Source organism: Gossypium raimondii, chromosome 9 (genome assembly GCF_025698545.1).
Source record: "Gossypium raimondii isolate GPD5lz chromosome 9, ASM2569854v1, whole genome shotgun sequence".
NCBI lineage: Eukaryota > Viridiplantae > Streptophyta > Magnoliopsida > Malvales > Malvaceae > Gossypium > Gossypium raimondii.
This window is the reverse complement of record NC_068573.1, coordinates 12265658-12282819: the sequence shown is the minus strand read 5'-3', so window position 1 is coordinate 12282819 and position 17162 is coordinate 12265658. Positions and strand designations below refer to the sequence as shown.

Sequence of the window (17162 nt, the reverse complement as noted above, 5' to 3'; positions counted from 1 at the left end):
CAACTATGCATATGGTTATACAAGTTTAATTGTTGGGATTGAGGTGCCTTTTTGGGAATATTGGTTGTATGCATATGTATCTTATTTGGATAGCTAGATGTTGCATGATTTGGTGCACTCTGGGATGCTTGATTATATGTGGAAATTTGGTTGTAGGTGTGTACATATTGGGGTGAGAAAATTTGCTTGAAAATAGCCTATTTTTCATTCACACGGCTAAAGACATGGGCGTGTGTCTCAGTCGTGTGTGACACATGGCCATGCGACACGGCCGTGTGTCCCCTGTAGCTTACAAAGGATTGCAAGTCAAGTAGCTACATGACCTAGCACACGGCCTGGCGCACGAGCATGTGAGGGCGTTTCAAAGGGTACACGGACATGTGGCTTGGTCGTGTAACCCAAGTTATAAAGTTGCACAAGCACAGACATAGGCTGAGACAAAGTCATGTGTCCCTACTTCGAATGTCCACACGGCCTGGGCGTAACACCCCAAACCCAACCTAGAAGTTAGGGCCAAATCTGGCGTGTCACATTGAAGTGTTTTTCGAAAATCATGTTTTCATTAAAAACCCTTCTGGCCATTTAAAAATTTGTATAAAACCTCAGTTTGCGTTTGTTTATTTTCAATCGAGGTTTATTAAAAATTTATTACCTTCAAATCCTTATTGTTGCGGAAGCTTAATTTAAAGTAAATGATCTACGAAAACGTGATATTTAAAAATTGAGGTGCGGAAACGTAATGTTAGAAAATAGTTAAGGTTTTGGAAAATCGTGTTCTACTTCTAGCAGATATAAATCACAATCACATCAAACCCCAAATTTAAAATCCAGAAATTATAGAGGCCTTTTTACAACCCGAATCAAAATCAAATTGCTTAAGTAAATGAGAATAATAGAATAAAACAAGTGCAGTTGTGTGGCCCTCTCCGAGTCCCCCACAGCTCCAAACCGTCTAATACTGGGGATTAAAAAAACAGAATCAGTCTAGGCCTGAGCCCTTAACAATAACAGTATCAGTACCGGCCTTAGCCCAATACGATAACGGTGGCAAATGGCCTCAGCCCCCATCAGCCTCGGTTGGGCCTGAGCCCATATCAAATGGTACATAACACATATGTCTGGGCTTAAGCCTATCTCAATATCAGAATTAGTATATGCAATGCATAAATACCCATACCAAACCTGCACTCCATCTCCTGTCCAATCCTACACTCCTGTGGGGATTAAATCGACCCACCCATCCCTATACTCCTTATGTAGCACTGGTTGCGGCACTAACCTATATTGCAGCAGAGCTGCCAATCCCATTGTAATACCTAAATTTTGGCCCGGTCCTTAATAAATAAAAATAATATAAAGTCCAAGTTTGCTTTTACAAAGCCAAATCTAAAACAGATAAGTGGCCCAGAATACAAGGCCCAAAATGCAAGAGCAGTGGCCCAAATCCAGACCTGATTTTTGTTAAACTACAGGGGCCCAAATACCGTGGCCTAAAATAGATTCAGGAAACCCTAGGGTTTCAAGGGGGTGAACTCGCGCCGCACGCGATCTTCATACCTGCACATCAAGAAAAGCAAGAAACAGTATATGGCAAGGGAATCGAATATTTGCAAAATCAAATCAAATATGAACATATTTTATTTCTTTTTATTTTTCTCATTATGGCTATAAGATAGCCATTGATACACTATAAAAGGGGATTGGAAATCAATAAAAAGAAAGCAATTATTCTTACACAAACGGAGAGTTCAATATTGAGAAAGCGGAAAATCTATTCAAAGGTCTATATTACATTTTTGCTTACTTTGGTTTACTGTTTTTTTGTTGTTTATATTTTTATTTTTTTATTTTACTAAAATAAATAAGAAAAGGAAAGAAATAACCTGTGTTTATAGTCCAGGCTACTGTGAGCGATCGAGGAAGCCGTCTCCGAGGAAAGACGGTCGGAAACCGAAAGGTTTCTTGTTTTTTTGAGGTGTTTCTGCTGATTTTTTGAGGGTTTTGAGCCCAGATTTACATTTGGGGGCCTCGGAGGGACCGGATCTGAGATTCTTCCCTTTTCTAGCCACTGCAGATGGCGGTGCCAGCGCCAGAGATCAGCGACTGGCGCGGTGGCCGATGGCCGGACTGGAGACCGGACAACTGAGAGGGGAGAGAGTTTTTTGGAAAGTTTTTTTGATTTTTTTTAAAACTGAATGAAATGAAAATTTTAACTAAATTTTGGCATAAATAGTCCTTTCAAAACGGCGCCGTTTAAGGCTTGGGTTGACCCGAAACCGACCCGACCCAACCTTAGGATCCGTGTGTTTTATACGGAGGGGCAAATTTCGCTTTTAGCCCCTCCGCCTTTTAAATATTTTATAATTAAGTTTTTTATTTTTTAATTTGCCCTTTAATTTTTTTTAAATTTCAATTTAGCCCTATTTAAATGACGCCGTTTTAGAGGAGAAGGGAAATTTTCTCTTCCAGCCCCTCTGTGTAATTCGTGTGTTCAATTTAGTCCTTTGGGCTTTATTTTCGCGAATTTACCCCAAATTTTTCATATTCAATTCAATTTAGTTTTTTTTATTTTTTTTAAATTAATTAATTTCCATAATGTAATTACTTTTTAATGTAATTATTTTTTTATTATTTATATATATATATATATATATGTATCTTTGTTGTTTTTATGTACATATTTATTTTTTAACTAATTTTTCTTTATATTCATATATATACGTATATTTATTTTATTTTAATATTGTAATTAAAATACATTTTTATATATATATTTTACGTACACTTATATATTTAGTTTTTTTAAAAAATATTGTTTTATATTTATGAATACGTATATATCTATTTATTTTATTTTATTTCTAAGAATGCCTAAATATCTATTCATTTTTAACACATATTTTATATGTATATGCTTATTTTTTAATACATGTTATATTTTATATAAATTTTATAATCCAAGGTTTTACATGTAAACTCATATGTACGCCTCTATTCTTCATGATTCCAATGTATATATTATATGCTTTCTATTTTTATTTATTTTGTTTTCTTTGCTCGCTATTTATTTATGTTTACATTAATGTATTTTTATTTTGCTCATTTATTTGATATTTTGCATGTCATTATTTATTTATTTATTATTTATTTATGTATTCATATTATTTTTATACAATTGTTGTATTTATTATTGATATTTGTTAAAGAGACATTTATTCATACATTCAATCTAACATTAAATCATCCTTTTACTCAAATTTAAAAATGGAACTTTTCAAAATAGAGATAATACTCGTATTTAGGATTTTCAAGAAAATTGAGCCCTAACGTATTGGGTTCCGATTTTCTTCGTTAAATCTAACAATCGAGAATTACTCTTTGATCAAAAATAAAATAGCTTGTTGTTGGGAATTTAATATGTTGTGTCCGAACGCATTGGATGTGAAGTATTGATTTCTCGAGACAAAGATTTTTTTACAAAGTATATATATATTAATAAAGGAAATATTCAATGTTTGGGATTTTAAGAAATCGTGCCCTAACGTATTGGGCTGCGATTTCTTCATAAATTTTAAACAATTAAATATTTTCTTAAATTTTATTACATGAATTTCTTTTGACCAACTCATCTTGAAAAGAATAAAATATTGTGCCCTACGCATTGGGTGTGATATTTTCTTTTTCCAAAATAAGAAAGTCTTAATAAATAATTTAATTTAAATAAGGATCGTATTTATTAACTCTTGACATTAAGACACTAATTAATTAACTAGGTACCAATTTTGGGCGTTACGAGGGTGTTAATCATTCCTCGTACGTAACTGACTCCCGGATCTATTTTTCTAAAACTTGTAGACCAAAGCTATTTTTTAGGTCATCCAATCACACCTCAATAAAAGATTGGTGGCGACTCCCAATTTTTGTTTTTTTTAAGTCGACAACTAATTTTTGTTTTTTTCCAAAAAAAATAAAAATGGTTTCAACACACATAATCGGCTAAAAGCCATCGGTGGGTCCACAATCGTCTCATGCGACCCGTGCGACCCTCACATATCAATCACTTCCTCCAACACAAGATCCCAGCCCCATGTAGTATGTCGTGTATGCAGTATGTCATACTCAGTAACAGTCTTATAAATATCATAAAGCAAAACGGTCAGACATAGTATAAGGCCATAATAATCATTTCATCTCCTAGGGGTATAACAGTCATTTTACCATATAGGGTATTTTGGTAATTTTTCCCATTGAGGGTATTTCGGTCATTGTATCTTTCGGGGGTATTTCAGTAATTTTACCCATTGAGGGTATTTCGATAATTTTACCCATCGAGGGTATTTCGAACATTTAACCCTACGGGGGTCTTGGTATAGATATCGACCTCTCGGAAGGTCTGCAGTCACCTCGAGCGACTCAGGTAACCTAAATGGTCATAACAGTGTAAATGGGCATAAGGCCCATTACTCTGCCCAAGTGGGCCCACACTCTCGTGTGGCCCGTTTAGCCCATATTTTGCCACGACTATGAGATCTATATAGCCGAGTCCAATATTCACCACTTAACGTGGATTTTCATCTGTGTGGGGCCCACAAGCCCATTGAGCCCACACGGCCCATCTCGGCACAACATAGCCCATAACAGCCCAAGAGCACAAGAACGCTCGTGGTGGCCTCTACAGTCTAGCACCATGTTTCATGGGCTCGGCTCACCACACGAGCGTTCGACGCCCATGTGGCCTCAATCATCGTATTTCTGGCTTTTCAGCTTTTTAGCTTTTGTAGATTCACAGAAGAGACAGTGTGATTACACACCTTTCACGAAAGCTAGCGAAACACCCCTTGGCACCAACCTACATTGATTTGAGTATTCGGTCAGCCCTTCAATAACCAATATTTTCTAGTACTTAAACCACACTTAAACAATCATCACCTACCACGATTATAAGAAAATGACCTACTCTTCTAAGATTCTTGGCCAAGGCACGATTCCATGTTCTTGATGATTATCTGCTCAAGCAGCGATTTTTATCAAATGAACATGGTTACTCAAATATGATTTAAGAAAAATCCAACACAAAAATCACAACATAATCGGCCTACCAACCAACTTACCCCAACGATCAAACGATTCGTAAAGGGAAGATTTGGAACGTCTTCACACACTAGAGAATCCTCTTTTCACAAAGTAAATAAACATGGATGCAGGAGTTTATCACACTTAGGTAGGGTTCGCATAAAATAGGGGTACACATGTAATTAAGGATCGCAATACTTACACGGGATCGCATGCATCTTTGGGTTCACTAAGTTAGGGGCACGCAGGTAAATATAGCAATTATTATAGGGTTTCACATGTAATTATGGAATGCAACATACAGAGTATGCAGTAGACTTTAAATTATATATCTAACTTAAATGTATACGAATGCAGTATTCTCATGCATGAATAATATTGACTTTATTTATGTAGTATTAAGTACTTAAAACATGGTTTGCAATTAACTAGAAAACTAAACAGGATAAAATAACCAATCTTTAAATAACATGGTCAAAGTCACAAAACCATAAACATATGTAAGACCCATAACAAAAATCCCATCGTCGTTAACCCAAGTTCATTGATATCTGCTCAAGAACATCCTTGCCCGATCATCGCCCTCACCTATGCCATCTGCGACCTACTTACTTGAGAAAGAGTAAGAGAGAAGTGAGTGAGTTCATTAAGATCTCAATGAATAATCAAAATTCTTAGAATATGTCTTAAAACAATATTTGAAAATAATAGTAAACTTTAGCTTAAAAACATGTGCGTGTTGGATTTTTGGGTGAGGTTATGAGACCCAGTTCACCCTTTTTTCAGAAAACATAACTTTTGGAAATCAGTTTGAAAACTCATTAATTTTTTTCTTTAAATGTCCTTGGCAGTGTTCGTATTAAAATTGCAATCCTATTTTGTTTAATAAAGCCTTAATAAATAGAGTTTGGGTTCATTTTTTAAATTGCGAAACCAACTCATACATTTTCAAAAATCATTTTCATATATCAAAGTTTGCCTTAGCTCGTAAGACTAGTTCTTACTTACTAACGAAGTCTGCCTTCGGTCGCAAGACTAGTTCGCCAGTTTGTCTCGATAGACATAGTCGAACCTAGCTCGCATAGAGCTGGGCTCACTGAGGAGCACTATCACTTTAGCTCATATAGGGAGCTTTGCTGAAACAAAGCTTATCCATAAGCTTACAGGGGAGGTTTGCTGATACATAGCTTCATTACTTAAGCTCACATGGGGGATTTGTTGATACGCAGCTTACCCATAAGCTCACAGGGGAGCTTTGCTGATACACAACTTGTAAAATCGTTCCTAAAACATTCTTTGAAAACCTTAGCTCACATATGAGATTGCACAAGTTGTGCTAAATTCATATTTTCAAATCATAATTGAAAACATAGTATCGTAACTAAAAACAGAGCTTTTCAGTAACTTGCCTTTAAATTTGTTTCAAAAATATAATTCTTAGAAGAATATTCACTTAAACTGAATATCGTAGCAATTACTATACTTCAAATAATTCTAGACCATTCACACCATTAAAAGCTTAGTAAAAAACATACTCATAACGAACCTAGTAGACGATCACAATGCTATGGAAAAAATAAAAACATAAATGAAAACAATATTAAATAAGTATTACAATTAAAATTGAAGTAAAGCAATTAAAAAAAGAAAGATTAAAAGAAATTGCTAGCTCAAGCATCTCAAAGATCAGTGAAGTGCTTGTCTCGATCCATATGAGCACCCAATAGTGTTTTAATTGTTGCTCATTAACTTTAAATGTGAATCCTATTTTCAAACCGTTGATATTAACAATTCTATAAGGATACACTTGAGCTACTTTAAAAGGACTTGACCAATAAGGCTTTCATTTACCTGGAAACAATTTAAGCCTAGAGTTAAATAACAACACCTGTTGTCCGGGCTCAAATTATCGTGACATGATTCTTTTATCATGCCAATGCTTGGTCTTTTCCTTGTTTAGATTAGCATTCTCATATGCTTATGCTCAAAACTCCTCCGTTTCGTTCACTTCTAATAACCTTTTCTGGCCAGCAGTGACCCAATCCATGTTCAGCTTCTTAATAGCCCATAATGCATTGTGCTCAATTTCAACAGGAAAGTGACATGGCTTGCCATAGACAATCTTAAAAGGTGACATCCCCAACGGAGTTTTGTTTGCGGTATGATACACCCACAAAGCTTCATTCAACCTAGTAGTCCAGTCCTTATGAGTAGGATTCACCACTTTTTCTAAGAAAAAAATTTAATTTCTCTGTTTGAAATTTCAACTTGTCCATTTTTTTTTTGCGGGTGATATGTCGTGGCAATCTTATGTTTCACCCCATACCGATGCAAAGCATTGGATACCAACTTGGAGTCAAAATGACACGCATCGTCACTAATAATGGCTTTAGGTGTACCAAATCTTGTAAAAATGTTCTTGTGTAAAAACTTTATTACTAACCTTGCATCATTGGTAGGAAAAGCAACAGCCTCGACTCACTTAGAGACATAGTCCATTGCTAACAATATGTACACCTTTCCCACTGGCGGTGGAAATGGACTCATGAAGCCTATTCCCTATAAATCAAACAACTCAATCTCCAATATACTTTGCAATGGCATTTCGTGTCTCCTAGATAGATTCCCTAGTCTCTGATATTGATCACAAGACTGATAGAATTTATGAGCATCCTTGAACAAACTTGGCGAATAAACTCCTGACTGAAGTACTTTGGCAGCAGCCCTCATCCCTCCGAGATCTCCTTTGTATGGAGCTGAATGACAATGCTATGAAATGTTATGTATTTCATCATTAGGGACACATTTCCTAATTATTCGATCAACACAATGTTTAAACAAGAAAGGTTAATCCCAATTATTGCTTGGTATCATGAAGAAATTTTCATCTTCTCTGATTGTTAAAATCGGGTGGCAACACACCACTTGCTAAATAGTTCACTATGTCAGCATACCAAGGTAATGTCGTGGCAACTAATAGCTGTTTGTATGGGAATTCATCCTTAATAAATGTATCATGACTACCTTCACTTCTAGATTCTATCCTCGACAAGTGATCAACCACTTGATTTTTAGTCCCTTTCCGATCTCTAATTTCCAAGTCAAACTTTTGCAGCAACAATATCCACCTAATCAACCTAGGCTTAGCATCTTTCTTGCTCATTAGATACTTAATAGTAGAGTGATTTGTGTAGACTATGACCTTTATACCAACTAGATATGAACAAAACTTATCAAACGTGAACACCACAGCCAATAACTCATTTTTTGTGGTGGTGTAGTTAAATTGCGCTTCCAAAAAAGTTCTGCTAGCATAGTATATTTCCCGTAGTATTTTGTCATTCATTTACCCCAACATGGCTTCCACAGCATAATCACTGGCGTCACACATGAGTTCAAAAGGTAGTGTCCAATCCAGAGCTAGTACAATTGGTGTTGTTATGAGTTTTTTTCTTTAACTCTTCAAAGGCTACCAAGCACTGTTCATCAAAATCGAAAGGTCTATTTTGCACCAACAAAGTGTATAAGGGTTTAGATATCTTCTAAATATCCTTAATGAATCTTCTATAAAAACATGCATGACCTAAAAAACTTCTAGTACCCTTGACACTGGTGGGAGGTGGCAATTTCTTTATCACTTCAATTTCTACTCTATCCACTTTAATTCCTCTCTGTGATATAGTATACCCCAGGACAATTCCTTTACAAACCATGAAGTAGTATTTCTCCTAATATAAAACAAGATTCGTTTCTTCACAGCGGCACAGAACCAATTCCAGATTTTTCAAACAATCTTCAAAATCATTCCCAAACACAGAAAAATCATCCATGAAAAGTTTTAAAAAAATTTCCACCATGTTAGAGAATATGGCCATCATATCACGTTGAAAAGTTGTTGGTGCATTATATAACCCGAACGGCATCCATCTAAATACGAAAGTACCATATGGACATGTGAAAATTTTCTTCTCTTAGTCATTGGGGGATATGATAATCTGATTATATCCTAAATAACCATCCAAAAACTAGTAGAAAGCTTTCCCAACTAACCTATCCAACATCTGATCAATGAATGGTAGAGGAAAATGATTCTTCCTAGTTGTCTTGTTAAGCTTGCAGTAATCCATACATACTTTCCATCCCATGACAGTGCAAGTTGGTATGAGCTCATTGTTATCCTTATTTACCACTGTGACACCTCCTTTCTTGGGTAAACATTGCAAAGGACTCACCCATTAGCTGTCTGAAATGGGGTAAATGATACCAGCGTCAAGCCATTTAATAATATCTTTCTTGACAACTTCTTTCATGATTGGATTCAGTCTTCGCTGCTGTTCAATGGAATTTCTAGGGCAATCCTCCAACAAAATCTTATATATGCAGAATGCACTGCTAATTCCCTTTATATCAGCTTGGGTCCATCCCAATGCCTTCCTAAACCATCGAAGAACTTCTAACAACCTTGCCTCTTGATTGGGTGTCAGCTCTGCAGAAATTACTACCAGCAAAGTACTATTATCGCCCAAATATGCATACTTCAAAGGTTACGGCAAAGGTTTTAACTCTAGTGTAGGAGGTTCTCTATAGAGTGTTTAAGCGGGTCGAAAGGTTGATTTAATAAATCCAACGGTTCAAACTTCTTCCGTGGTCTATCCACCATTTGCTTGGTGGCCATAAATTCACCAAACTCCTCAAAAATTACTATATCACTCTGCCCAAGCGAGTTTCTGCTACTATCAAAATTGTTGTGGCTATATCTAGTGAATTCCTCCACTGCTGTTTCTATTAACCCAACGGCATGGCATTCATCATTAACATCAGCACATCTCAAAGCATCAAATACATTGAAGGTAACCTACTGATCATTTACCCTCATGGTCAACTCGTCTTTCTGTATATCAATTAAAGTTCTGTATGTAGCAAGAAAATGTCTTCCAATAATAATTGGCACATCTTGGTCAGGTTCACATTCTAAAATAAGAAAATCCATAGAAAATATAATTTTATCTACTCTTACCGAAAAATCTTCAATTTTACCTTCCAGATGCACGTATGATCAGTAAGCTAGTTTCAACATAACCGTAGTAGGTCTCAATTTCCAATTCCTAGCTTCCTGAAAATAGAGATAAGCATTAGATTTATACTCGCCCCCTAGATCACATAATGTCTTACCAACATACTGATTTACAATTGAACATGGGATAGTGAAACTCCCTAGGTTTTTCAACTTTGGGGGTAATTTATTCATCAACATTACTGTGCATCCTTCAGTGAGAGCAACAATCTCAAATTCTCCCAATCTGTGCTTCTTCGACAATATATCTTTCATAAATTTCACATAATTGAGCATTTACTCCAAAGCTTCAATTAGTGGTATGTTAATATGGAGTTGTTTTAAAACCTCAAAAAATCTTTTGAACTGAATATCCTGCTTAGAATTATGAAATCGCTAAGGAAAAGGTAAAGGTGGTTGTCCTTCAAGTTGCTAATATTATTTTCCCGTGACATTCTTATTGACAACATTATTTGGGTCTGCCACAACATTTTGCTACTTCCCCTTTTCAGGTACAGTATGCTTTTCAAATGGCTTCGAGATCTTTACCTAGCTGTTATTCGAGTTTTTCTCTTCTGTCGTGGCATCTCGAGGAACATCATCAAGATAAGATCCGCTTTTAAGAGTGATGGCCTTGCACTGCTCATTCCCTTGTGATCTTGAATTCTCGATGTCACAAGGTAATGCTCCTTATGGTCTCGAATTCAAAGCGTTCGCTATTTGCCCCACCTGAATCTCAAGAGCTCGAAGAAACGCAGCTTGGCTCTGAATTACAACATCATTCTTGGCCATATATTCCTTCAGCAATGCTTTAATAGATGATGATGATGAAACCGATGCCTGACCTTGCTAGATATTTTACCTTGACATAGGTTAAGTATAACCAGACAGTGCATTGATGGCGTTTTATCTTGTCATATTGTTAAAACTCCCCGCACCTTGATTATTCCAACTAAATTTTGGATATTACTTCCACCTAGGATTATACGTGTTGGAATAGGGTTATTGTTCTGGTTGAAATTACCCATGTAGCACACAAATGATAGATTTGATGGGCATTCATCAAACACATGGTCTTCACCATAATAAACACACGATAGTTCCACTAATTTTAATTCCTAGACTACAGTAAGCCTTTTGATTGTTTTAATCATATTAACCAAAGAAGATACTTGGCATGTCAATGAACTGATTGCGTCCAGCTCTATAGTACCAGCAGCTCTCTTGCCCATCCTAACTCTTGTGGTAGGATATTGATAATCATTGTTGGCAATCTTTTTCCAAATCTCATATGCTTCATTATAAGATTTATTCAACAAAGTACTGTTGGCCGAAGCATCAACTACCATCCTCGTATGTGCATTCAGCCCATTATAGAATATCTCCATCTAAGTCTAGTGTTGGAATCCATGTATTGGACATTTCCAAATTAAATCTTTGAATCGTTCCCAAGCTTTATATAGTGTTTCATCCTCCAATTTCCAAAAAGATGTGATGTCATTTCTAAGATTGGCTTTCATATTTTAGGGATTATATCGTAGTAGAAACATCTAGAAAAGATCATTCTATGATGCCACTATTCGTGATGGCAAAGCGTTCTGCCATGCTCTCGCTCGATCTCTTAAAAAATATGGAAACAATTTAAGTCGCAGAGTATCTTCAGGCACACCCTGCTACCTAAACGAGTCACAAACCTCTAGAAAAAGTTATAAATACAGTCTTAAATCTTTAATAGGCAGTCCACCAAACTGTCCTACTATTTGTAACATCTAGAATATTATTAGTTTCAGTTCAAACTACTATGCTTGTATTTGTGGTTTGACTAACCCAAGATTCAGCTCATTTAAAATTGGCATAACATACTCTCAGATTGATCTATCTCAGTCATCTATCACCCCACAAACATAAGGATCACTTGACCATTCGAATTATTATTGCGACCAGGATCATTCTCATTTCTAGCCATTTTTCACAGTTCTTTCTGCCTTTTTCGTAAAGTTCTTTCGATCTTTGGGTCCAAATAATATTCTTTGTTAATAGGAATGCCTCTTCTCATGCACTGATGGAAAACCTATAGAAATTAAATAAAACTAATTTAAATAAAGCTAATGGAATTAAGTAAAATAACTAAACCAAATTACACCCAATTGTCGATCCCTGGTAACGGCGCTAAAAACTTGTCGCATGTGAATATGATATGCAAATTGTGCAAGTATACACGTTGAATCAAGTAAAAAAGTGATAAGTTAGATCATCTCTACAGGGATCGGATTAGGTATAGAAATGGTCAAGTTATTATAATAAATTGTGATTAATGTTATATACTGACTAATATTAGAAAATACTAGGGCAAAGCAAGAATAAAAATGTAATAGCAATTACGAGAATAATCAAGCGAACAAATAAATAACTAAGAATGCTATGGTAAAGATGTTGCAACAACAGATTGAAGGTCTACGATGTTGATTTCGAAGGTTGGGACTACTAAGAATCTATCATTACTTTCAGTAATGCCTCAGCATAATTTTACTTAATCTACTTCTTAGAAGAGACCTAAAGTGACCTGTTTCTTTTAAGAGCAAGGTCTCAAGTTACCTGGCCTATGTCTATAGGGCTTATCACGATACCCTGCACTGTTTTGTCTTCATTCTATACAAATGCTACTTTATGTCTAGATTCTGCTATGAGTATTCGGTTGAATACTCACTTTTATCATTCAATTTTGGTCCAACTAATCCAACCTTTTTAGAATTTGATTCAGCCTATGGGCATGCTGCACATTCATCTATGTCTGGGGAATATATGCATACATTTAGAAAATAAAAACATTTGAATGAAATAGTAGATTAAATAAAATATATGTTTCAACCATTAAAGAAAACAAAAGTTTTCCTCTTGTAATCCCAACCATATGAGATTTAGCTCATGGATCAGCGATTAAGATTCAAGTTTGTAATAACATCCAACATCGTTTTGATCAAATTAATTCACAGAGAACAAATAAGAAATAATGGAAGAACTTAGAAAGATGGTTGTCACCAAATCAATCTTCAATCTAGCAACACAGTGTCCTATAATGACTGAGAGCGTCTGCCTTCGGTCTCCCCTTTTCGTCTCTACTCAGCCACTACCTACAATTGTTGCTTCTAGATCTCTACACTTAGGGCTTCCTCCTGCGGCTTTTTATAGGCATTTTCTTCCTAGAATAGCTCCAACAACCCACAATATCTTCTCCTCTTTTTTAGGCAAATTTTTCTGGTATAACTAGAGTTGGGCCAAAACTGATATGTGCTGAATGTTGACTCGGTCATCCTCCTGAAAATGCCATGGTATACAAGATGGAAAACTGTCCAACCTTTTGCCTCATCAAAACTTTACTCGTTTATTTATTTCTGTAATGGCCTAAATTTAAGGTTATCAAAATAGTGGTTTCCTAACCACAAATCTGATTTAAAGAGAAATTATTATTAATTTTTTTATGATTTATCGAGTGATTAGATATAAGTATTATAGTATTGATAAGAAATTTTATTGATTGCATGCCTAAATTGCCTATTAGGACATAATTGCAAAAGTGGGTAAATATGAGTTTTAGATGATAAAGGATTTATTTGAAGTGCATAATCAAAGTAGAGGTCCTTAAATAGTAATTAGACCATAAAATTTTCATGGACAAAAATAGGCATGCATAGATAAAAATAACTAAATTTTTAATGAAGGGTATTTTAGTCATTGAATAATAAAAAGAATAAAAAGAGAAAAAGATGGCAAAAATATCATCTTCTCCAAAAATCTTGCTGCCAAAATTTGAAGGACACCATAGCTAGGGTTTTCACACTTTCTCAAGCTCATAGTAAGTGATTCCAAGCCCTGTTTTTAATGTTCTTTACGTTTTTGAGATCCTAGTAGCTTAATTTAGCTTATTCTAGCAATAATTTAAACTAGGGTTTATATTTGGAAAAATACCCATAGGTGAAACGTGTTTATTTTGATGTTTTAAGGTATAATATGAAGCTAGAAATTATGTTAAACAACTTTTGCTAGGCGATTTTAACCGAAAACGAGTAAAACTCCACAATCGGTAAAATACCTAATGTTCATAAGTAGATGTTAGAGTGAGAATTTGATGTTGTCATAGGAGAGAAAAATGTTCAGCATGTTGTAAAACATAAGAATAAGAGATAAATTTTAATTTCCAAGTTTTGGGGAAAAAGTGTAATTATGTAAAAGTTTAGGGGCAAAATTGTAATTTTGCCGAAGTTAGAGCCGAGGGTTGTTTTAATGAATGTGAGTATTAAATAAGTTAAATTTACTATTATAGATCAAGAAGAATGAAATTCAAGGTTAGATCGAGGAAAGAATAAGATTGAAGACTAAGTGATAGATTTGGCTATATTTGGTACCGAGGTAAGTTTATAGTAAATAAATGCAATATTTTAATAATAATTATTAATGTTGTTATTTTCCAGCAATTATATATTTATTTCATGAATTTATCTAATGTTGACTCAAGTATGAGATGACAGAGAATTAGTGATACAAGCCCCGTTGAAACATTAGGAATGTATTGGATACAAATGCCATGACATTTGGGTAAAGAGATCCCATGTAATACCATGTATGGGACATGGCATTGGCATCCTTGAGATCATGAGAGGTCCCATGTAAGACCATGTCTGGGACATGGCATTGGCACCTAGACGAGAGGCCCCATATAAGACCATGTCTGGGACATGGCGTTGGCACCGAGAGGAGAGGTCCCCCATAAGACCATGTCTGGGACATGGAATGGGAACCAATATGAGAACTCCGATGTAAGACCATATCTAGGATATGGCATTGGCAGTACATGAAACATCTCATGTAAGACCATGTCTGGGACATGGCTTTGGCATGTTATTATCAGAAAGAGACCCAAGTATCCTTATTATTCCAATGTGGTTCAACGGGCTAGTAAATAACATATGTTCATGAAAGTTCAGTTAAAAGCATAAATGGCAAGTTCAAGTGTGAGTTATAAGAGTTAAGAGTATATTACGTTATCCATTGAAAATCAACATTTCAGCAAGAGAAAAGTAAGTCATAATTATGAGTTATCTAAGTAAACAAGTAAGTGAATGAGTAAGAGATCAAGTAAAGAGGAAATTAAAGATTATGTTACTTGGTTATTATTATTTGTGTTTAATGTTGCTATTTATTTACTTGTAAACTTACTAAGAATTATGCTTATTTTGTTTATTTTCTTTTTATATAGCATTATTAATCAAAGTCGAGGATCCTAAAGACGTCGGAGATCGTCCACACTATCAACCATAACGACTCGGTATTTTATGATGAACTATGTTTGAACTATGACATGTATAGGGACTTACTTATATTGAATGTTGTGTTATGATTTTGCTAAAGAATGATGTGTAAATATCTAATGATGAATGGTTGTCAAAATGGCTAAGTATGAAGGTGTTTGTTGTTATACGTGTCTATGTGATAAATTATGCATAGAAATCAAGAAAGAGTAATAATTTGCAAAGAAACAGATTTCAAACAGCAGCAGTGACGTGATTTTGAAAAATCACTTAGGATAGTATAAAATGAATTAGAGGGTTTATTATATATATAATGAAATCCTGTTGAGTCTATTTTCATGGAAAAATAACGGTTTAACAAAAGGAATTTTATATTTTGAGATATGTGAATTTTGGTGAGACAGGGTCAAAACTGTTTTTGGAGTCCCCTGTTCTAAGTTTAGAAAATCACTAAAAATTGTAAACAAATATTTATGAGTTTTAATTTATATTTATAAATTCCTTATTGAGTCTATTTTCTTTATAAATAAGTGATAACACTAGATGAAAATCCTACAATGATAAAACTTATTTTTAGTGGCAAGAGGTCAGGACAACCGAGTGGTGAAACAGGGGAGATTTTAACTAATAAACTGTACTAATTGGTTGAACCAAAAATTCTAAAAACTTTATGGTAAAAATATATATGAGTCTAGTTTTAGGGAAAATTTATGGATCTAAATTTCGAGTTTCTTACCTAGATTTATAATTAATTTAGTGACTACTGCATAGGTGGACAGCCTTATTATGAACAGTGAAATAACTTTTAAAAGTAAATTTTTATGCCCCGAACTTTTAAGTTAAGTCAAGTAACGCCTCATGCTCGACTCCGGAAATGTTTCGGGTAAGGGGTGTTACAATTTCTCTTCAACCTGCACCTACCAAACCACCAAACACAACGCTTCCACACGAAATTAAAAGTATCTAATATGTAAACACAGTCCAATCTCCTAATGCAACTGATAAAAATACTAATAAAATGTCCTAAAATGCCACTAAATGTACCCAAGTACAACAATTAGCTAGGTCTAAAGGCATGAAATATAACTATTTTCAAGAGTTATCAATAGGCTTCAGGACCGACTCTTTCTACCACTTCTTAAAAACCGATAAACCTTTGGATTAGCTACCCTTTTCGCCCAAACCTTAAAACTTTCTTTCATGGCGATACTCTAAGAAACACTTGCTCACCTACTTGATACTCAATATCTCATCATTTCAAATCAGTGTATGACTTCTATCTGTCTGTAGCAGCCTTAAGTCTTTCACAAATCAGTTTCACATTATCCTCTGTTTTGCAAACCAATTCAGGTCCAGCAATTTTCTTTTCATGCAACTCAGCCCAACATAAAGGTATTCGACACCTCCTTCCATATAGTGCTTCAAAGGGTGTCATTTGAATGCTTGCTTGATAACTATTGTTGTAGGTGAGCTCAACCAATAGTAAATTTCATTCCTAGCTTCCTGTGAACTCTAAAACACAGCTCCGCAACATGTCTTTCAATACTTGTATCACTCTATTAGACTGCCCATCTGTCTAAGGATGATAACAGTACTAAATTGAAGCTTCAAACCTAAAGCTCCTTGCAAACTTTTCCAAAATTACGATGTGAATCTTGGATCTAGGTTAGAAATTATAGAAACTAGCATGCCGTGCAATCAAACAATTTCAGCAACGTAAATCTCGGCTA

The 17162-nt window shown here is 35.0% G+C and overlaps 1 non-coding gene across 1 annotated transcript; it reads left to right on the top strand.

Moving 5' to 3' along the window:
• The first annotated feature begins 11530 nt into the window (after positions 1-11530).
• LOC128032879 (small nucleolar RNA R71) lies at positions 11531-11637 on the top strand. Its single transcript, XR_008189219.1, has one exon. It is a non-coding gene; the product is annotated as a small nucleolar RNA R71 (small nucleolar RNA).
• Positions 11638-17162: the final 5525 nt, after the last annotated feature.